We start from the raw sequence: 23408 nt of genomic DNA, 5'->3' as shown, positions 1-23408 counted from the left end.
CACTGATATCGGCCTGGTATCGGTATCGGCCGATATTCAGAATTTTTGGTATCGGATTGGTTTTGAAAAAATGGTATCGTTGTATCCCTATTGCTGGTTGCCAGTTGTTTCTGACTGTTACTCTCACTTTCTCTCCGTCTGCTACAGGTGGTAGATGTTTCGCTACACAATCAAAGTAACGTTTTTGTTTCAGCTGCCTGCCCTTAATGTTCTTATGCACATTTCTGTAGGTCGCAAGCTGAGGTCGCAACAGCTGTACTGATGTAAGCAGTTCTGTTTTCAGTTTTCAATCCCTGGGCAGCTGTGCAGGAGATCTTTCACACCATCCATAGGAGCATTTCTATACTACAATAAAGCAGTATAAGGATTTCTTTGGAATTTATTGGCTTTCTTTAACAGGTTCTTGTCTGTCTGGACTGTTCGTTCACCTTGTCCGTTTGACTGTGGGAATCCAGGACTGGAGGTGGTATGAACAAACTCACAGCTTTCTGCAAATGCTCCCAATTCTGCACTTGAGGATTGTGGACCGCTGTTCGACACCAACTTCATCTGGGATCCCATGTCTCGCAAAGATGGATTTTAGAGCTGCCACATGTTGTTGTCTGTGTAAGTTTGGCAATCTCTGGAAACTTCCAAATACAATCCACACATAGTAGATATTGATCTCTGTCAAAGTGGAACTACTCCTACTTTCGGCTATGCTCTGTCTGGAATGTCATGACAGATGAGTGGCTCTTTGGGGTTACTCCATCTGAAAGTATTACAGACAGCACACTTCAACACGACATCCTCAATTCGCTTTGCCATGCTGAGTCAGAACATGATATATCTTGCCCTTTTCTTACATTTAACAATACTGAGATGAGATTCACGTTCTCTTGTTAACACATGTCTGCTCTCAGGCTTTGTGGGACAACAATTATCAGTTCTTGAAGAGTAACCCATCAGAACAGGTAAGTTCTTCTCGGAACGTCCAGTATTTTTTTTTTTTATATCTGCTGGAAATTGTCGTATGTCTGCAGGCCACTCTCAACTCTTCATCTTCTGCTGTGGCAGTTCTGAATGTATTCAGCTTCTCTTTTGAATTTGGCAAAGAAACTGATAAAGAATCTTCCAGGAGTGGCTCAGATTGTTTTTTTAGGTAGGCTTGGCTCAGTGTGTCTGTTATGCACAACTCTTTGCCCGACGTGTAGCTGATTGTAAGACTTATCCTGCAGTGACTCTCCCAGCCACTAAGGGGCGCTGTCTGCTCCCTCTTGCAATGACTCTCCCAGCCACTAGGGAGCGCTGTCTGCTTCCTCTTGTAGTGACCCTCCTTACCATTGTATCGTGAGGACTCCCTGCCATTAGGTGGCAACATCTGATGTGAACTCTTTGTTAGCACGTCTCATTAAGTTAATTTGTATCACCTGTATTTTGTTCTATTTAAGTCTGGCGATTTCACTGAGCAGTGTTCAGCCTACCTTCTTTGGATAACCTCAGTTCTATAAGTGCTGTTCTGTTTCGCTATTGCCTTTTGGCCTTCTTTATGTTCTTGTTTTGTAAAGTTATTACTGCCTAGTGTTTCTGTTTGAAGACTAAGTCCAAGTAAAGACTACCTGTTTATTGAGAAACCTAAGCCTCCTGGTATACTTCTCCTTCTGCACAGGGGTCTCATGCAAACTGTCTTCCTCAGTAGACCAGAGGTAGAAAGGTTGTATTCTCTGACTGAGAGCCCATGAGAGGTATGATGGGAACCCAGAGAGGTGTCAGGGATTTATCACACACTGTACTCTTGCTTTTCAATTGCAGCCTAACAGTTTTCCTACAGAGAGCAGCAGAGTGGCATATATGACAACCCTTCTTGTGGGAAAGTCACTGGATTGGGCTACGGCTCTCTGGGAACAGCAGTCTCCCCTCACCACCAGCAGTGAGCACTTTATAGCAGAGATGAGTAAGGTCTTTCAACATCCTGTTAGTGGAGCAGGCGTTGATAATCAACTCCTTCAGCTCACTCAAGGAACACGCAGTGTGGCAGAGTTAGCTGTTGAGTTCCGCACCCTAGCAGCAGAGAGTGAGTGGGATCAGCGAGCCCTGAAAGCAGCATTCCATCGCCCTATCACCTGAGTTAAAGGATGAACTGGCCTACAGAGATCCAGCCCCTTGATTTAGAGTCTCTGATCAATGTTGCCATCAGACTGGAAAACCGTATCCGAGACAGTCAAGATGAACGTCGTCGCGAGACAAGACTGCCTGAGATCCACACCTCCACTGGTTTTAATGAACCTTCCTCACCGTTAGGCTGTTCTGAGGAGCCAGTGCAGCTAGGGAGGACCTGGTTATCGCAAGCAGAGAGGGACAGACGTGTGAGAGATAAGTGCTGCCTGTATTGCGGTCAGTCAGGTCACTTCCGAGTCAACTGCCCAGAATTGATGGGAAAAGCCAGCTCCTGCCCAAGAAGAGGGGGCCTGGGACGAGAGTGATTTCTTACCCCCAACCGGCAGCCTCTGGACTTTTGATTGATGTCTCACTCTACTTGTGTAATAAGATTCAAAGGCTCATGGCCTTCATAGACTCTGGTGCTGCAGGGAATTTTATGGACTTCACACTGACCGCACAGTTAAAGATCCAGCCTATCACTCTCCATGAGCCTCTGACTGTGACTGCATTGGATGGGAGGCCTCTAGGTTCTGGCCAGGTAAGCCAGTGCACATTTCTCCACTTTCAAGTGGGTTCTCATAGAGTTTTTTTTAATTAATTCTCCTGAGTTCCCTTTGATCCTTGGGTATCCTTGGAAAGCTCTGCATAATCCACAAATTGATTGGTCTACCAACAAAATAAGTGAGTGGGGGCCTAACTGCTGTGTGTCTGGCTTGTCTCTTTGTCATTCTCTCGAGTCACAGGGAATCTTCCCAGAATTGTCTGAGTCACCAATCCCATCCACAGAGATGCTGGCCATTTCTAAACTGAAACAAGACTCTCCTAGCGATCTTGCTACTTCTCCTGAGTTATCCACTGTTCCCAAAGAGTATGCAGACCTCTGTGACGTGTTCAGCAAAGAACATGCTGCCTCTCTTCCACCCCACAGACCTTACGATTGTTCCATTGAACTGCTCCCTGGCACTTGTGCTCCTCGAGGAAGACTATTCTCTCTGTCTGCCCAGAAAGAGCCGCCATGGAAGAATATATCAACAAGGCCCTTGACAGTGGATTTATTCGCCCTTCAACTTCACCTGCAGGAGCTGGGTTTTTCTTTGTGGAAAAGAAGGATGGCATGCATAGACTACCGGGGTCTAAATCGCATTACTGTAAAGAATCGCTACCCACTGCCACTGATGACTACAGCCTTTGAACTCCTACAGGGTGCAACCATGTTCACTAAACTAGATCTTTGGAATGCCAACCACCTGGTTAGGATCCGCGCCGGGGATGAGTGGAAGACGGCCTTCAATACCCCGACTGGCCATTATGAATATCAAGTAATGCCCTTTGGGCTAGTCAATGCTCCAGCCGTCTTCCAGGCTTTCATTAATAATGTTCTACGAGAAATGCTTAACAAGTTTGTATTTGTTTATCTTGATGACATCTTAATCTTCTCCAAATGTTACCAAGATCATGTCCAGCATGTTTGGCAGGTTTTGTCTCAACTGTTAAGGAACAACCTCTTTGTGAAGCTGGAGAAAAGTTAATTTCATGTACCAACTGTCTCCTTTCTTGGGTTCATTGTCTCCAATGGCAACATTCAGACGGATCCTGGCAAAACCCGTGCAGTCCTGAACTGGCCCCAACCCTGCTCTGTCAAACAGGTACAGCGTTTTCTTGGATTTGCTAATTTTTAAAGGAGATTTATAAGGAATTTCAGCTCCATTGCAGAACCTCTCACAGCCCTTATCAAGAAGTCCTCAAAACCATTCCAATGGACAAAAAGCGTTAATCAGGCATTTGAGCTACTCAAGCAACGATTCACCTCTGCACTCATCCAGACCCTCCCTGATCCCGAGTTGTCCTTTGTAGTTGAAGTGGATGCATCAGATGTTGGAGTGGGGGCTGTTTTATCTCAAGTGGCCAAGAGTGACAAAAAGCTTCATCCTTGTGCCTTTTTTTCACGTAGACTCACACCAGCCGAAAAGAATTACAATATAGGTAACCGGGAGTTGTTGGCGGTAAAACTGGCACTCGAGGAATGGAGACACTGGTTAGAAGGGGGCTAACATCAATTTGTTATCTGGACAGACCACAAAAACCTCACATACATCCGGGAAGCTAAGAGGTTAAATCCACGCCAGGCCCGATGGGCTCTCTTTTTTAACCGGTTCAATTTCATCCTCTCTTATCGACCAGGCTCTAAGAACTCCAAACCTGATGCCCTTTAGAGACAGTTCAACACACCAGAGCTGGAGGACAGACCTGAGCCCATCATTCCTAGCTCAAAGGTGTTAAGTGGGGAATTGAATTGGCAGTGAAGAAGGCCCAACGACAACAGCCTGACCTAGCTAATGGCTCTCCAGGGCGCCTCTTTGTTCCAAAAAATGTACGATCTGATGTTTTGCAGTGGGGACATGCATCGCTTCTTTCGGGTCATCCTGGAATTACAAGAACTCTGAGACGTATCTAGACACGATTCTGGTGGCCCATTATGCAGGTGGATGTCAGAAGATTTGTGTCAGGCTGTGTTGTATGTGCCCAAAATAAAGAACCTAAGGCCCAAACTCAAGGTCTACTCCATCCCTTACCCATTCCGAGACGTCCATGGTCTCACATTTCCTTGAACTTGTTACTGGACTTCCTGAATCACAAGGTAACACTGTCATTTTGGTGGTTGTATCCATGGGTTTCCTCATGGTCTCTGATCGAGGATCACAGTTCACTTCTTGGTTTTGGAAGGTTTTGGCCATCTAATTGGAGCATCTATCAGTCTGTCTTCAGGGTTCCACCCTCAGTCTAATGGGCAAACGGAACGGGTCAACCAGGAGATAGAGAAAACCCTCAGGTGCCTGGTCTCCAATAATCAAAGCACCTGGAGCTCCCGTCTGATCTGGGCTGAGTTTGCACATAACACACTACACAATTCATCATTGGGCATGTCTCTATTTGAGTGTCAATTTGGATTTCCCCCACCCCATTTTCCCCCACCCCTGTTTCCTGAACAGCAACTAGAGGTCCAAGTACCAGCTGCATCCCAGTTAGTCCAGAGGTGCCGTCAGGTCTGGCAGAGAGCACGTACAGCCTTAGTACCCATTCACATCAAGTGCGTGGAAGAGTCCAATACCTAGTCGACTGGGAGGAATATGGGCCAGAGGAACGGTCCTAGGTGCCAGCTGGAGACATCGAGAACTTATTAAAGAATTCCACCAAGGTTCCAATCGTACCCAACGGAACATCAGGAGCCGTTCCTAAGAGAGGGGATCCTGTAAGACATATCCTGCAGTGACTCTCCCAGCCACTAAGGGGCGCTGTCTGCTCCCTCTTGCAATGACTCTCCCAGCCACTAGGGAGTGCTGTCTGCTCCCTCTTGTAGTGACCCTCCCTACCACTGTATCATGAGGACTCCCCGCCACTAAGTGGCCCCATCTGATGTGAACTCTTTGTTAGCACGTCTCATTAAGTTAATTTGAATCAACTGTATTTTGTTCTATTTAAGTCTGGCGATTTCACAGAGCAGTGTTCATTCTTGAGCCTACCTTGTCCGGATAACCTCAGTTCTATAAGTGCTGTTCTATAAATACTTTTGGCCTTCTTTATGTTCTTGTTTTGTAAAGTTATTACTGCCTAGTATTCTCTGACTGAGAGACTGGGGTTCAAGACCCACTTCAGGAACTTTACAACATTTCACCCTGACACTGAAACATAAATCATAGAGCTGCAATCTCATCAGCATTCTCTGGAGTCTTTGTTGAAATCGAAGTAGTTCAACACTGGGGCGTTGCTCACAAGTGAGTTTCAAAGCTCTTCTGTTGTTCTGACTCCCAATGCCAAGCTACATCACCCTCTAGAAGTTTCCATAGTGGATCACTGATGTCTGACATGTTTGGAACAAACTTGGCCAGATACTGAAGCAAGCCTAAGAACCTCAATAATGCAGCTTTGGCTCTGGCATGTTCTGTCTCGATCTAACGTTCTCTTTGTCTGGCTTCAACCCATCTGCAGTCAGAATGTGTCCATCATAGGTGACTTCAGTCATCCTGATCTTGCATTTGTCTTTGTTCAACTTTAGATTAATGTTTCTAATTCTATCTAGCAGTTGTCTTAGTCTCTTGTCTTGTTGTTCCACTATGTTCACAACTCCATCTAAGTCCTCTAGGCTTTGTGCAATGCACTTTCAAAACACGTCTGGAGCTGACACTATGCCAAATGGAAGACTCAGAACCAGTATCTCTCAAAAGGAGTGTTGAAAGTACATGGTACAAGTACAAGTACATTCTAATAATAAAACTAATAAAACTAATTAAAAGTATACTCCTTAAAGGGATAGTTCACCCAAAAATGAAAATTTGATGTTTATCTGCTTACCCCAGGGCATCCAATATGTAGCTGACTTTGTTTACTCAGCAGAACACAAACCAAGATTTTTAACAAAAACCAGTGCAGTCTGACAGCCAAATAATAGAGGTGGATGGGCACCAACCCTTTAAAAATAAACAAAAACATGCACAGACAAATCCAAATTACACCCTGCGGCTCGTGACGATACATTGGTGTTCTAAGACATGAAACGATGAATGGGTTTGAACAATCAGGATGAGCGCAAGTAATTATCATTTTGAATAGCCGCTATACCCACAATCTCTGAGCACTGTGTAAACAATGAGTGTCGTATACACGCCACAGATCGCTTCCGGTGTTTGCGTATTCTACACCAGAGCGTTCACATGTGACGAGTCTGATGCAAAGCTCGTGCTCAGGACAGATGGACGTGGCTGTGTATCAAAGGCAAAAAATTATATAAATACTGTTCAGTTTCTCACAAAAAATGATTGTTTCATGTCTTAGGACATCAACGTATCGTCACGAGCCGCAGGGTGTAATTTGGATTTGTCTGTGCATGTTTTTGTTTTACTTTTAAAGGTTTGGTGCCCATACACCTCTATTATTTGGCTGGCAGACTGCACTGGTTTTTGTTAAAAATCTTGGTTTGTGTTCTGCTGAGGAAACAAAGTCACCTACATCTTGGATGCCCTTGGGGGTAAGCAAATAAACATCAAATTATCATTTTTGGGTGAACTATCCCTTTAAGGGAGCTGTATATGCTCAAAAGTTGCTGCTGCATCTGGAAACCTCTGCTTTCACTTCATATATCTGGTGTTAATGTAATTATTATTTTAATGTGTTTTAGAATCTGGGACAGCTGGTGAAGTGAGATTTAAGCATTCACTTTTTTTGAGCAGTGTACTATGAAACTGAATTGTATTTTTTGATTTGTTGATTGTTTTCACTTACATTTACAACTACATATTAGTAAGTTCATTGTTTTTGTCATTTTTATTATTTTTGTTTTAATAGGTCTGTATAAACTTTCAGTTTATTTAGTTTAATCTTGTGTAACTAAAATTAAAATGGGAAATGGTGTCCTGGCATAAAATATTTGATATTTTAAGTTAATGTTTACTTCAAATTATTATTATTTTTTTAAACGGTTTTAGTTTTAAATAACTTGACCTGAAGATCATAGCTACCAGCACTATATCAAACGCTCACCTGTTTTCTCTCCTTCATTTTGTGTCGCTCCGCTTTCAAAGACTGGGGTTCCTGCGCTTGGCCACGTGTGATTATCATCTGCAGAAATAAACACATGATGAAAACACCACACTGCCATATAAATGATGACAGCAGCAGTATTCTAACATACTAGCACTCTCATAATACTAACTTATATTAATGCTGCCAGTGAACGAATACACACACACAAAATAGATTATGAATGGCTTGCCTACAGGATGAGATGTTTATGGCAGTGTCTGAAACGTTTGAGTTTAATCACAAATTTCAGACATTAGGGCAGAGGGCTAACAAAACATCAGAAAACACAGCCGGCCAGGAAAATACGTGATTGTGAAATGCAGAAATGCTGTGTGGTATCGGTTTCTGGTATCAGGGCATTTTAATGAGTATGTGTATGTGTACAGGAACGCAATATTGTCCAGTATCAAGAACATCCCTACAAATAAAACTGTCCTGTGTGTTTTTAGACAGCATTACCTGCATTTATGTTTATTGCAAAACACAATTATTAGACTTACATCTAGGGATGCACGATATGAAAAATTCTAACCGATACCGATAGCCGATAATTAAGTCCTTCTTTTGGCCGATGCCGATACCGATAACCAATACATTCATATTTTTATATGATAATTTTGTGCACACAGGAGAATACAAAACCTAAGATAAACTAATGAAATTTATATTATATATCTGGGTCTAACAATCATAGCAAACAGTCCTGACTCTTCAAAATGTTTTTATTTTTTTGTGCAAGGCACCACAATTCTAAATAAAATAAAATGCTTTGGCATTTTGTCAACCTGGAAAAAATGAAAAGTGCATCATGGAGTAAAGTCAGATGTCCAAATGTCTGTGGTAAAGCTTACATGCAGTCCATTCTTATTGATCATATTATGAATGTGTGCTGCAGCCAAATCGTACAAGGCGGGGAATAAAACATCAGAATCGAGATAAAAACATCTCAACTCTTCAGAATGCTGCAAGCGCAACGCAGGTCATGTGACATGAACCACAACCAATCAGCTTCATCCTTTCCCTTAATAACACTGAAAGCACTGGCAAGGTGGAGAAACAGCTTATCAAAGCTGTACAGGAATAAACATTTTTAAATAAATTTGATAACAGAGCTACTGCAAGCGATTTTTAATGCTGAAAATCTATTTATTCTTTGCTGAAACTACCGCGTCTTTATGGAGAGCGCATGTCATGGCTGCTTAGCAACGGCAGACGCAACTGGAGCTCAAACTACAGAGCAGTTTGGCAAAGACTTTGGGTTTGGAAAGAAAGAGAAGACAGCGCTTCAGCGTTTTCCACGCGTTTTTTGGCGCGACATGTGAACGGCCCCTAAAACAGATTCACCGCGATGACGACATCTGAAGTGAGATATAAGATTGTTAAAACCTGACGGCTTTTTACCTCCTCTCGGAATCCTTGCTAAACATGTGTTGCAAATAGCAGTAGCATTTTCCTCCTCTGTCACCGTGAAAAACTTCCAGACCTGCGAAGGCGATGATGACGACACAGATGATGACGTATTAAACGCGACAAAGTCCGAGAGTCACTGCAGTTTACAGCTGCAGTCACTTGCACTCGGAAAGCAGATGAATCTCAGATAAACCAGACTGATTGATTGATTTACCAGCAAGAGTACTTTATCGGATCGGGTTTCATTTATTTATCGGAGCAATAAAAATGACGTCATTTTTACCCATATCGGTCGATAATTTATCTGTCCGATAAATATTGTGCATCCCTACTTACATCTCATATGTCAACCAGTGTTTCTGCTTAAGCACAGAATGAATGAAGTGCTGTATGTGTATGTGTATGTCAAGAATACACAACTAAAATATAATTTATAACTAATTTAAACCTTAGGCCTTGCATTGATGAGAGAAGCGGTTCACACCAGCAAGCCCAAGAAAACCCTAAAAAACCTTTTTCTCTCTCGTGTTTTCATGAAATCTTTCACAAAAACATGCTCATTATATAATGACATTTCCATGTTTATTTTTTTCCCTATTGAGAAAATACTTAACATATCATGCAGAATTTGAGTGTTTAATATGATATATCAAAAAATTGACCTTCAAGCTGCTTCTGCCTAATGAAACAGACTGGTGAAGTGGGAAACACTGGTGAACAGGTAAACACAGACTCACCTTTTTTGCCAAATGCAAATTCACCTGAACCCTTTGCTAGTTCTGCAAATGGATTCTCACCCGCAGACGCAAATCCAGAAGGCAGAACTGAGGAAGAAAAACAAACACATGTCACACACTAAACAGTACACAGCAGATCATCAGCTTGTTTGAATGACCTCTAAAGTGACTAAACGGTCATCTTCACATTCCTCCTCTTGACAGCATGAAAATCATCTGCTCATGAAAATATAGGACTGCATGATTAATTTCTGCTTCTATCGATTAGTAATAAAAATATACTCATACTATTTCCCACTGGTTATTTATCCTGAAAACATTTTTTTGACATTCCCATTATAATGCTTAGGTAAAAAGCCTCCACAAGCGTTCATGGTTGCAGGTGCCAGATTTCAAGAATTTAAACCAGAGCTTTTCTCTTAAATTAATACATTTTCTGTCCAGTGGTTTACTTAATCTTCCTAAAATGGCAACCATTTGCATGTGCTCACTCTGCATTACAAAAAAGGTGCTGAAAACACAGCAAACATGGAAGTTGGAGTTTAACAATCTTTTTTTCAGATTTTCTGCTCAAATACATGTTACACAGCCAGTCTGTTTTGTAATGGACCGCGCATTCCAGGGCCCAGTCTATGGCAAGGGCCTCTTCCTGACCACAATCGTGGACAAAGTTTTGCTACATTTTGATTGGATCTTGGTGGACTAACTTAAGCAAACTGTCCAATGCCATCAGATAAGGATGCCAGGACAACTGCCAGACATCTCTTAGAGGTCAAGAAGATACCTTTGGTGGAAGGACAGAACTTCCTATTGGTCAAGATGCAGTTTCTGCCCTTCACCCACCTTGAGACTGTTTCCTAAGGTTTGGACTTAATGTGTTCATTACTTGACCAAATGTTTACTGATTCTGTTTTGGAAAGTGAGAAATGCACCAGTAAAACATTATTGACACTTTTCTAACTCTATGTTTGGATTATGCAAATGACTTCCACAAGAGGAAAGAAGGGTGGGCTACCCCATGTTCCTCCGCTCTGATGGAACCAGCCAATCACAGCATGGAAATGGAGAAGCACCAAATTGCAATCTCCTCCTCATCGGAAAGGTATAAAGGTACCCTTCCAAAAGACACACCTTGTTTTGAGTCTGAGGCCCGGCAGGGTTAGACACTAACAGAGCACTAACAAAGTACTGAGTCTGAGTCCCGTAAGGGAAAGTCATAACAGCTACACCGCTCTGAGTCTGAGCCCCGGCAGGGTAAGACACTAACAAAGCAACACAAATCTGAGTCTCCGGCAGAGAAACACATCTTCTTCCATCCGTTGAGACGCTAACAGATACACCTCCATTCTGAACCTACTGTCCAGAGAGACAGAAACAGACGCTCCACACTCCAAGTCTCCAGCTTTGAGGCAGCAGCAGATACAACCACGTTCTGCCTGTGAGGAAGGATATATTTTCCACGTTCAGAGTCTTTGTCCAGCGAGGCAACAAGAGATTCCGCACGTCCTGAGTCTCCATCCGAGGGAGACAAAGCGGATTGACCAAGTTCTGAGTCTCTAGCCCGGAGAGGCAGAAGACAAACAGACATTCCCAACAAGGTTAAGCTCCAACGAGCAACCTTCACTTCAGGTACCTTTGCTTGCGTGTTCTAAGCTAAGGGCCTTCAGCACCTACACCAGGGCCACATCTGCGTGTTCCAGATCTTAGGACCCTTTGGTGCTCCAGGAGATCAGCATCCTACAGCGCTTCATGTTCAAGGCTGTTGAAACGGATTCCTGCTCCTTTTCCCACTGACTGCTCCCAGCACAACCAGTGGAAGAATTCAACGCCACAGGACTGTTCACTCGACAACAGAGAACATAAATATCACTTCCAAACCTCTTCCAGAGACCTTGGCATTGTTGTGTACTATCAGTATATGATCTTTCTAATTTACATTAGATATTATATAGCTGATTGCAGTTGATAACAAATAATAGCTTATTTATTATCTTCACCTTATTTGTTTCAGAATAGCAACAGTTTATCTTTCCATAAGATAACATAGCTCTGACATGGCAACACCCAACTGAATCACATTTTTTTTGCATCTTATGCACTTTATTCCTTTTGCATTTATTGTATTCATTTAATAGTTGATTACTTTTGTCTATCTTTTGTTAATAAAATTTATTTTATTACATTTGTGTCTTCCTTGTGTTGATAATACAGTGAGAGCTTCTACAAGTTAGATATCCCACCAATCTTTCTTATGTGATGTACTCATAACCGCACATGAAGTGACACGTGATCCAAGAATCATAACATCATCTGTGACACGAATACCCATCACTACACTATTTCGCCTTCCTAGTGGGCGAAAGCAGAACTCACTACATAATTTGGCGCCCCTGGTTGGGCCAAGTTAAAATGAGATGAGTCTCTAGTAAAATTCACTACAGTTTTCTTTCATGAAGCTGCTTCTGCTGTTTACTGCTACTAAACCTGCCATTAACCTCTCAGTAATGTTCTGTAATGAATCCAAACATGGAGTTAACATGAAGAATCAGACTGCTTTGAGGGAAGCTTCTTAAGGTTTAACTCATGCTCACCTGTGGCTGTGCTGGAGTTACTCTCAATGCTTCTCTCAGTGGAGAGATCATTAGGACAGCTGCCGTCAGCCACCGGTGTATCTGTCTGTTGCTCTTCTGCTCTACCGTCATGTGTGTCAACAGCTGCTGCATCATTTGTAGGGTTGGGCCTCACCTGTGTATCCAGATTTCAGACATGAAGAACTGGTGCTGTGCTACAGACCAGACTCACAGCATTGTGAAGATCAGAAACAAATGTCACCTGTGCCTCCTGCAGTTTCTGGAGCTCTGTGGTGAAGTTGTCCGGTTTCTCTGCCTCTGTTTCCGAGTTGCTGCCTCTGGCTCTCTGCTCCTCGTCTGAAGTGACCTCTAAGTCTGAAAACACAATCACCTCTATTTATACACTCTGCTCATCACAACACACAGCTCTGATGAAACACTGAGTATGACAGAAGAGCATGTGTGCAGTGATGAGATTAAACTGGACATCTCTGACCAACAGACACAGAGCTCATTAATGCTGCGTGACAGAAGGAAAAATAATGTGTAAAAAATGTTTAGGATAATCTGATGTCAATGTGCGATTTATACTGCTTTCCAACGTTACTGGCTCTGATCTGATTGTGAGCGCTCTTCTGCTCTGATGGAAAGGAATAACAAAACAAAAACTAGATTAACTAATGCAACAACAACTGCTAAATGAATAGTTCATCCCAACATGAAAGCTGCCATCATCTATCAAAACACAACACTTTCTAAGTCACTGGTGTCTAAACCACATTAGTCACATTGACTTTATGCTGTGCTGTCAAACACAAACACTGATAATCTTATTTTTATTTTGTGTTCCAAAGAAGGAAGTCATACAGGTTTGGACGGATGAGTCTGAGTTGGATGAACTATTCTCCGGTTGAGTAGCATTTTCAGAAGCTATTCATGCCAAAATTTAACAAAAAGATTCAAACCAATTTAAGAGTAACAATTTAATTGATGTTTAACAAAAAAAAACAAAAAAAAAAACAGATAAAATACAGATGAAGAAATGATAAAGCTTGGTTTTTTGAAGTTGTATGATCAAAGATTATAACCTAGATGAGCTCTGTTTACATTTTAGGACATCCTCAGAGCTCAGTCATACAACTAAAAGGTGTCATGCCTCAGACATCAGGTGTCAGGTCTCATACAATTAGACATCAGATCAAACAGACTGGGATTAAAAGGCATCAGCCACAAAGGCATCATGCGAAACAGAGTGAGATTAAAAGGCATTAGGGGAAAAAAAATGAAATGGATTGACAAAATGGAGTGTGGCGTCACACACGCAGTTCAGAACAAGCAAAGTGGTGTTGAAAGTTCTTTATTCTGGACTTGTCACTATACTGAACAATTCTGGGAAAATATTGGTTCAGTTATTAATAATAATAATATCCAGCAAGATGCAGGGTTGGGGCCATTCATGAATTGAATTGAGAATGACTCATTTGTTTCTGAGTTGAGACATATATAATGTGCTAATCATATACTGAATGTATAGGACATCCAGAAACGTATCACCACTCTCATTCAGTTATTAATTCATAATGTAAAGTTCTCATTTTTATTTACTTGCATTTGATCAACTCTATTTCCTACATTACTTGTTATTTGTAAAGCATCATAAATAAAGTTCAAATGCATGTCTCTAAATGCAATCACAAATAAATGCTCAGAAACAGCAATAAACAGAATTCAGTGGAATTTCCCTGAATTGAATTCCACTTTCTGTAATTCCAATTCAATTCCAACTCTGTTTCCTGTAATTGTTGTTGAATTCCAATTCCAATTCCGTTTCCATTTCCTTCTTTGAACTGGAATTGTTGAGTTCATTCCTAAATTGACCCCAACCCTGGCAAGATGTATCCATTACTTTCAAAGGCATTATTTTAGGACATTGTGATTCTGACTCTACTAAGAGAGTCCTCTTAGAGGAGTGGATGCTCCACCCTCAAATGGTTCAGAGAATATGGGAGATCTTCAGGAGGGCAAGAGTGTACCTCTTCGCCTCAGGAGACAACTCTCACTGACCAATTTATTTCTTGAAAGACCAGGATGCGTTGGCCCACGACTGGCCCGATGTCCTCCTTTATGCATTTACTCCGATCGCCCTGATCCCGCATGTTATCAGGCAAGTCCTGTTCAATGGCCCCATTCTGGAAGAACCAGCATGGGTTTGCAGATCAGTCACGGCTGCTCTCAGCAGCCCCATGGCCTATCCCCCTGAGACGGGATCTCCTTTCTCAGGCGAACAGGACGTTACAGCACCTCCAACCTGAGTTGTGGGCTCTACACCTGTGGCCTCTCGATGCCTGTAAACCTCCCAGTGAATGTCCTGAATACAATCTCTCAGGCTAAAGCATCATCCACGGCTTTATGCACTTAAATGGTCTGTTTCTCTGCCTGGTGTACTGCCTGCGGTGCAGACCTGAATTCCTATGACATATCTTTGATATTGTCCTTCCTTCAAGAGCTGTTGAAGAACGGTCGCTCCCCCTCTATGCTCAAGGTCTATGTAGCAGCGAAAGCAGCCTCTCACGCTCCTATAGATGGCCAGACGGTTGGTCGGAACAATGTAGTTGTTGGGTCTAGAAGGCTCAACCCGCCTCACCCCATGCCACACTTGACTATGCCCAAGGAAGCTGTTTTGCCCCAGCTAAGGGGTGTCGAGAGGAGACTGCTTAAGAACCCAGAGAAGGCATCTGCCTACCAGGCTGAGATCACCAGACTGAAGGAAGCAGGTTATGTAGCGAAGCTGGTACAGAGAGAGGGTGGATAGCTCCACAGAGTCATGGTACATCCCGCAACATATGGTGCAGCACAACAGCAAGAACCAGGTTGTGTATAACTGCTGCTTTCAGTTTGAAGGCTACAACCTTAATGAGTTCCTCCTACCAGGACCCACACTAGGCCCATCACTGCTAACAGTACTGCTCTGATTTTGAGAGCACCCTGTGGGCATAAGCTGCGATATTCATGGTATGTTTCACCAAGTGAGGCAGCTCCCTGGTGACATGCCCTTGCTCCGACTCCGATGCCTGAGTGACCCCCTGACGTGTACAACTCATAGATCACAGTCAGCCAGGGGACCAATTCAGAGAGATAATTTAGAGATCATTCTACATTGACAATTGCCTGCACAGTCTTCACTCCCCCCAAGAGGCTAAAGAACTCTTTGATCGACTTTGTGCACTTCTAGCCACTGGTGGCTTTGAGCTTCGACAATGGGCCAGCAATTCTGTGATTACTCACCTTCCTGCTGAATCCAGATCCAGTAACTTGGCTCAGTCAAGGCCAACAAGATGTTCACGAGTCTATGCTTGGACTGCAACGGCATTGTCAGTCCGACACTCTGCGTTACAAGCATCGAGCCAAACACCCTTTACCACCAACAATGCACCGGATTTACAGAGTACTAGCAAGCCAATATGATCCTCTTGGCTATCTTATCCCTTACACCACCCGGGCTAAAATACTGGTACAGCGCCTGTGGGATAAGAAGCGAGACTCGGATGACCCGCAGTTGCCTAAGGATTCACTTATATTGTGGCACAAATGGGAGAAGAAGCTGAATGGACTAGTGCAGATATCTCTGCCCAGGAGCTAATCTCGATCACCAAAAGATCACTCATTCTGCAGATACGATGTCCACGTCTTCTGTGATGCCTCGGAACAGGGGTATGGTTCAGTGGCTTACCTGTGTATAGAGCACAAACAGGGTCAAGTCCAAGTTGCCTTCATCGCTGCCAGATCCCGCATTTCCTCCGGCAAACAACAATCCATACCACGCCTAGAGTTGTGCGCCGCTCTCAATGGACCTCAGCTATCCCAGCTCCTGACTACAGAGCTCACTATTCCAATCAGCTCCACTATACTCTGGTCAGACTCCACCACTGTGTTTATGTGGTTGACATCCAGCTCAAGGTGTTTGTGGGAATGAGGGTAACAGAGATCCAGGAGATGACAGCATCTGCTGTGTGGCGCTATGTCAGATCTTCAAACAACCCAGTGGATGACATTACTCGCTAAAAGCCTCTTTGAGATCTCTCCAAAGAAAGCTGTTGGAGCCAGGGGCCGGCATTCCTTAAGCTCCCCCTAGATAGTTGGTCTGAGCAGCCCCCTCTATCGCTTGAAGAGCCAAGCTGCAAACTGAAACTGTCATCCTTCTCCAGGTTAGTGACTACTACAACCCTTAGTTAAACTGCAACACTATAATATGCTGGCAGATTACCTGGACACCTACGGACAGGAGCATCACAGGGCGGCCTACACCTCCAGTGCCGAACTCCAAAGATATGTTTAACATGCAGTCCTCCGTCAAGCTCAAGCTGAGTCCTTTCCCAATGAGCTAAGACTTCTAAAGTCCGGGAAACCTGTATCATCTACAAGCAGACTGATCACACTCTCCCTAGAGCATGATGCTGTTACCGGTCTGATTCGAGTAGGAGGCTGATTACGCCACTGCAGGTACTGGAGGTGAATATCGTACATCCAGCTGTTCTCGACTCCCGACATCCAATTACAGCATTAAAGGTGCCATAGAATGGAACACTGTGTTTACCTTGGCATAGTTGAGTAATAACAGTTTAGTACACAGACATGACATACCATGAATCTCAAACACCATCGTTTCCTCCTTCTTATATAAATCTGGTGTTTGCAAAAGACCACAGAAAAATAATACCTTCTATGTAGATATCAGAGAACAATTTAAAATATTGTTTCAATGCATTCTATGGCACCTTTAATCATAAAGGATTATGATGAGAGGCTGTATCATCCATGTACAGAGAAGCTGTTCACAGAAATCAGAAGGACATACTGGATACTAAGAAGTCGTGAAACTGTCTGTCAAAACACCAGTGTCAGCGTATACTTTTCAAGCAGTTAGTTAAAGCAAACTTAACTGTAAATCTTGCCAAGTGGGAGTTTGGCATAGCTACAGTGACATATTTAGGGAAGGTAGTTTGGCGGAGGGTGCGTAAAACCTATCAACGCAAAAGTTGAAACTACCTGTTTTTTCCAATTACAACGCTTCCTAGGGATTGGTGAGTTTTTTGTCATAACTTTGCGAATGTAGTTGCTCCTCTAACAGATTTATTGAGCCCAAAGAGGCCTTTTGAATTGTCACAGCAGAGTCAATGTGCCTACCATAATGCTAAATCTCTTCTAGCTAATGCTCCCATGTTGATGGCACCAAAGTTAGAAAAATCGTTCTTACTTGCAGTTGATGCTAGCGCTTATGACGCTGACGCTGTTCTTCTGCAAGAAGATGTCTAAGGGAATCGAACATCCACCCAGAGTTATTTTTCAAAAAAAATAAAATAAAATTGTCACCAGAAAGCATATTCTATGGTCTAAAAAGAGCCTTGGTTTTAGCCATTCAACATTTTGAGGTTTATCCAAGTTCAGTCTGTGGTTGTTTACACTGACCATAATCCTTTGACATTTTTGAATTGAATGCCTGCTAAGAATCAACAAATCATGATTTTACAGCCCTCCCTCCTACACATTAAACACATTCGTGGCAAAGACAACTTAATTGCTGATACTCTCTCACGGCTGTAAAGTATCCCAGTAGTGTTGGGTATATCTTCTTTACCTACTCTATCTTTATTTTAGTTTAGTTTTGTTTCCCTTTTCTTTTCTCTCACACTCCCTCTTTTTCTCTCTAATTTCCTCTCTTTGATATCCTAGGGCCGAGGAGTCAGAGAGTGAAGTGGAGTGGGATTTATGGAGATGAGTATCAATGTTACTGTAAATTACAATATGTTATTATTTTTAACCTCCTTTTGCAATAGATCAGTGAATTAGTGTGAATGCAGCCTATTACAGTTGTCACTGTCTATGACCTAATCAGTAATAATCAAACATCAATAATGCTGAGAAAAAAAATTATGATTCTGTACACTTTCGAATACTTAAAGCACTCTCAGATACTGAGAGTACTTTTTGTTTATAACTTGTAATTGTCGTTTTTTCCCCTCTTTATTACTTAATATTTGCTTGCATGTTTTAAAGCTATATTTAATTGGTTTAATTATTAACAATTGTTTTGTTTCATTATTCATTTGTAATTTTTTTAAGGTAGCGTACTTAAGTTAATAAAAATGCACAAAATAAATTTGATATAATCTTGATGCATCGCGATATCGAATTGAATCACTGACATAATAATTGCAATCAAATTGAATCGTGAAACCAGTGCCAATTCACAGCCCTATCATACAGTCTGTTTTTTTTTTTTTTTTACGAGGCTTTTGTAGCAAAGAGAATGCGTAAGTGCATTTATTCAGCAACCACAGGGAAAATATTTCACATGATTTATAATTGCTGGAGTTAACATTAGGAATCAGACTCATGCTCACCCATAGCTGTGCTGGAGTCACTCCCATTGCTTCTCTCAGTGGTGAGGTCGATGGGAAGGCTACCGTCAGCCACTGGTGTGTCTGTCTGATGCTTTTCTGCTCCGCCGTCACTCGTGTCAGCAGCTGCTGCATCATGGGAAGTCTTGGGCTTCTCCTGTGTATCCAGAGCAAGACATGAAGAACTGGTGCTGTGCTGTAGACCACACTCACAGCATTGTGAAGATCAGAAACACACGTCACCTGTGCCTCCTGCAGATTCTGGAGCTCAGAGTTGAAGTTGTCCTGTTTCTCGGCCTCTGTATTTGAGTCGCTGCTGGCTCTCTGCTCCTCGTTTGCAGTCGACTGCTCCTCCCTCTTCAGAGTGACCTCTATATCTGCAAACACAAGCATCTGTCTATACATGCTGCTCATCACAACACACAGCTCTGATGAAACACAGATCATGACAGAAGAGCATGTGTGCAGTGATGAGATTAAACTGGACATCTCTGACAAACAGATAAAGAGATCATTAATGCTGCATGACAGAAGGAAAAACGGTGTGTGTAAGAAATTATTAGGATAATCTGATGTCAATGCATGATTTATACTACTTCTCTCCATTATTGGCTCTGATCTGATTGTGAGTCCTCTGATGAAGAGATATAAACAAATAAAAACTAGATTTATTAATGCAACAACAACTGCTAAATGGATAGTTCAGCTCAACATGAAAACTGCCATCATCTACTCACTCTCGTGTGGTTCTACAGTTCTACAGCTGATAAAACAAGTCACTGGGGTCTAAACCATTTTAGTCACATTAACATCATACTGTGCTGTGAAACACAAAATCTGAGAAGATCTCATTTTGTGTTCTCACTCCTTGAGAGACATCTTGTCTTCTTGCCAAATAGTGAAAGGGGAACTGATGCAATGCGGGGTCCTCTTAAGGCTTAGATAACGATGAGAGGATGTCCACGTTGAGTCTACTAGAAGTCTTAGATGTTTGCTTCGTGATGGAGAAAAAAATCTGAGTTAATGATGCTGGTGAGTCGACCTATATAGTGAATGGCTCTGCCCCTAGCTTGGATGCTCTAACATCATTGGCCGATAAGATTTACCAGCAGAATGCAATCAGGCTTCAGTATTTGAGAAAGGAGAGGGATAACCTTAAAGTGTAAGCTATGCAGTGTTGAGAGACTGGCTTAATAGGGAACCTAGATGTGCTCTGTTTGACATAACTCTGGCTTAAACTAGATGAATACATTAAATGAGTATACTCACACAAGATTATTGTCATAAATGTAAGCCACACCCAAAAGGTAAAGGGGGAGGTGTTGCTACAATCTGTAGTAATATTTCTCAGAGGTGCTTCATATATATTTAATATACAAATTATGGAGGAATTTATACGTTTAAATGAAGTTAAGACGCCAGTAGGTGGTGGCAAGTGAGCTGTTAAAAGTGAGTTATTAAATCATTTTGTTTTTTCAAATGGCTGATTCATTAGATGTTTCAACGTTGTGCATGGGCTAATGAAACTTTGACTCAACCAATTTGTTCAAAACACTAAATCATTCAGCAAAGAATCGTCTGGCTGCTGTGAGATGCTCTATGGTTCTGCTGTGTCTTTCTTTGGAATTATTTTCGCTGTGGAATTCGAACAATAGAAGTCTGCAATACTGTGCTTAAAATGCAAGTGACCTAATATTATTGTACTTGAACTGTTTATTGAACTATTGAACAGTCATGTTCAGTATGCTGAATTTCTTTGTGTTGCGCATTTTGATTTCTTTTGGAGAGACTGCGTAAGCCTCGCATCAGCAGCGCAATACCGTCAGTACATGCATTACATGGAAAGTGGGAATAGGTTACGCTTAATTTATGACCCAGTATAAAACATGCAAGCTTTTAAAGGGGTCATCCAGTGATGACCCCTTTAATTCTTTTGATTTAGTAAAACAATTTGCCTCTTCTCAAATCAAGCCGTTCTCAGATGCCTGTTGGTGTGGCGTCATACAGCTAGAGGCCGCTTCCACAACAGTTGATAGAAACTTCTATGGTTTTAGCATAGTCCTGCCCCGAGTGAGAAGTAAACTGTCGGCCATTGTTTCGACCTTGGAGCAGAATGTTGCCTAAGCGAGCGTGGAGTGCAGTTGTTGGGTGTAACAGCAAACACAGCAGTCATCATTTACTACCGACATCTGAGCCGCTGAGGACATAGTGGCTGAATTTTGTTTCTAAAGGGAATGTGGCCGCTGATCTACCTAAATGGGTTCATGTTTGTGTGAATCATTTCTCACCAGACTGCTTTATAAACGAGGGTCAGTATAAAGCAGGTTTTGCTAGGAAGCTGCTCCTGAAAAATGGATCTGCACCAACTATTCATGTTCCTGCTGCATCTTTATCAGAAGAAGTGAGTTTTTTTCTATGAATCTTTGTAAAATCGCCTTTTCTAATAATGATTACAAACTGTGTACTTTGTCGTAAAACTGCATTAAGCTTAGCTTTGTAACGCTAGATGGTTTAAAACGGTGTCTGTTAATGATTATGAAGTCATGTACAATTATTTTCAATCATTTTGGATCAGTTATAACTGCATTAAGAATGGTAATGTTAACCTGCAAAATAGTGTTTACAACCCGCAACTGCATATGAGTAAAGACCATAACACTCACATTTATGTATTTCAATATTATGACGGGGTAAGTTATGTTAACTGGTAACTTATTTGCTCTTGTTCAATCAGCTATACTTCAGTAAACACATTGTGTTCATATCTCTTTCAGTACGCTACCCTGTCAGTACATACAAAGATAAATCAAAGTGACATTAAGTTCATTAACCATTCAGAAAATCCCTGTTCAAGCCATAATTGCCAGACTTCTTTGGGGGTGTCATTGTTCCGGGTCCAACTCCGGTTCAAACTGATATGGTTACACAGATGTGTCTTCAAAGGCTACTGCGACCATTATTTCCCCAAATTGTAGGCAACACCCCATGTGTGTTGTGATGACATGCCCCACAGAACTGAGGGGCGAGGTGAGCAGAGGTTAATATCATTTAAAGGGCCAGGTACTGAAATCGGTTGCTGAGAATAGAGCTATTTTTACCAGGTAAAAAAATTTGTGGTTTTTTAGACAACCATTGAGAATTTTTAATCAAAGTATATTACAAACTTTTCATTGGGACCCTAATGCATCATATTAACTTGTGGAAAATGGGCATCTGATGACCCCTTTATATTGTTTATAATGGTATATGGTCATCTTCTTATTTGAAATGTCAGTGTCTTATAAGCCCATGTGGGCTGGGCACAAATTCTGTGTATGACACTTAAATAAAATGAAATGTAATGTAATGTATACTGCTTCCCTCCATTACTGGCTCTGATCTGATTGTGAAGGCTCTGATGAAGTGATATAAACTCTGATATAAACAAATAAAAACTAGATTTATTAATGCAACAATAACTGTTCGGGGGCCCATGGTAGAGCAGACAGTTCAGGAGACCATGGAAGGTCTGGGACCTCGGGAAGCCATGGTGGTTCAGGGAGTTCGGGAGGCCACTGGATGGCCCTCTGGAGAAGCGGACACTGGAGGGCACTCTGGAGGAGCAGACACTGGAGGGCACTCTGGAGGAGCAGACACTGGAGGGCACTCTGGAGGAGCAGACACTGGATGGCCCTCTGGAGAAGCGGACACTGGAGGGCACTCTGGAGGAGCAGACACTGGAGGGCACTCTGGAGGAGCAAACACTGGATGGCCCTCTGGAGAAGCGGACACTGGAGGGCACTCTGGAGGCGCGGACACCCTCAGGAGTGTTCTGGAGGGTGTGGACACTGGAGGGCTGGACCATCTTGGCCAGGGACTCTGAGGCTGGCTGTACTAAGCGCTGGACAGTGGTCGGCGGTACTGGGCTAAGGACTATGGTGAAGCTTCGGAGGACTTGGGGAACTCATCATTTAATAAAAATGCACAAAATAAATTTGATATTATCGTGATGCATCATGATATCGAATCGAATCACTGACATAATAATTGCAATCAAATTGAATCGTGAAACCAGTGCCAATTCACACCCTTATCATACAGTCTGTTTTCTTTCACAAGGCTTTTGTAGCAAAGAGAATGCATAAGTCAGGGCTGGGCGATATGGCCTAAGAATAAAATCCCCGATTTTTTCACAAAAAATCCGATTTACGATTTAAATCGATTTTTTCCCCCCCTACTTCTTTTAGCATGTAAAGAAACCCCAGCTTTTCCACAATATATATGGGCACCATATATTTTGCAATATACATTGCAACTGCATCAGTAATCGCTTTCCACCAGGCCCCATTCTTATCATACCAGACACAGTAAATGTTTGTAAGACAAATAAATATGAGATGGGAGGAAAATATATATTGCCATGCTTTTCTCTTGCACTTATATCGTATACAAAAATATACAATTTTGAACACAGAAATATTAAATGATTTAAAAAACTGAAACGATCTGCCAGCAGGTGGTGGTAAGACACTGATTTAATTACTGAATCATTTCATTCATTTGATTCGTTTGAACGGATGGTTCATTCAAGAATAAAG

General features: G+C 42.2%; 1 protein-coding gene and 1 long non-coding RNA gene across 2 annotated transcripts in view; both read right to left on the bottom strand.

Annotated features, from left to right (window-relative positions):
* ranbp2 (RAN binding protein 2) overlaps nt 1–23408 on the bottom strand; it is a 111279-nt gene that overhangs the window by 55309 nt on the left and 32562 nt on the right. The gene's annotated exons all lie outside the window — the stretch shown is intronic.
* LOC141340433 (uncharacterized) lies at nt 7683–12612 on the bottom strand. Its single transcript, XR_012356578.1, has 3 exons — nt 12455–12612; nt 9864–9950; nt 7683–7752 (listed from the first exon to the last, which is right to left on the bottom strand). It is a non-coding gene; the product is annotated as an uncharacterized lncRNA (long non-coding RNA).

This window comes from Garra rufa, chromosome 8 (assembly GCF_049309525.1).
Source record: "Garra rufa chromosome 8, GarRuf1.0, whole genome shotgun sequence".
NCBI lineage: Eukaryota > Metazoa > Chordata > Actinopteri > Cypriniformes > Cyprinidae > Garra > Garra rufa.
Note: the sequence above shows the minus strand (reverse complement) of the source record. Positions and strands in the feature narration are given on the sequence as shown.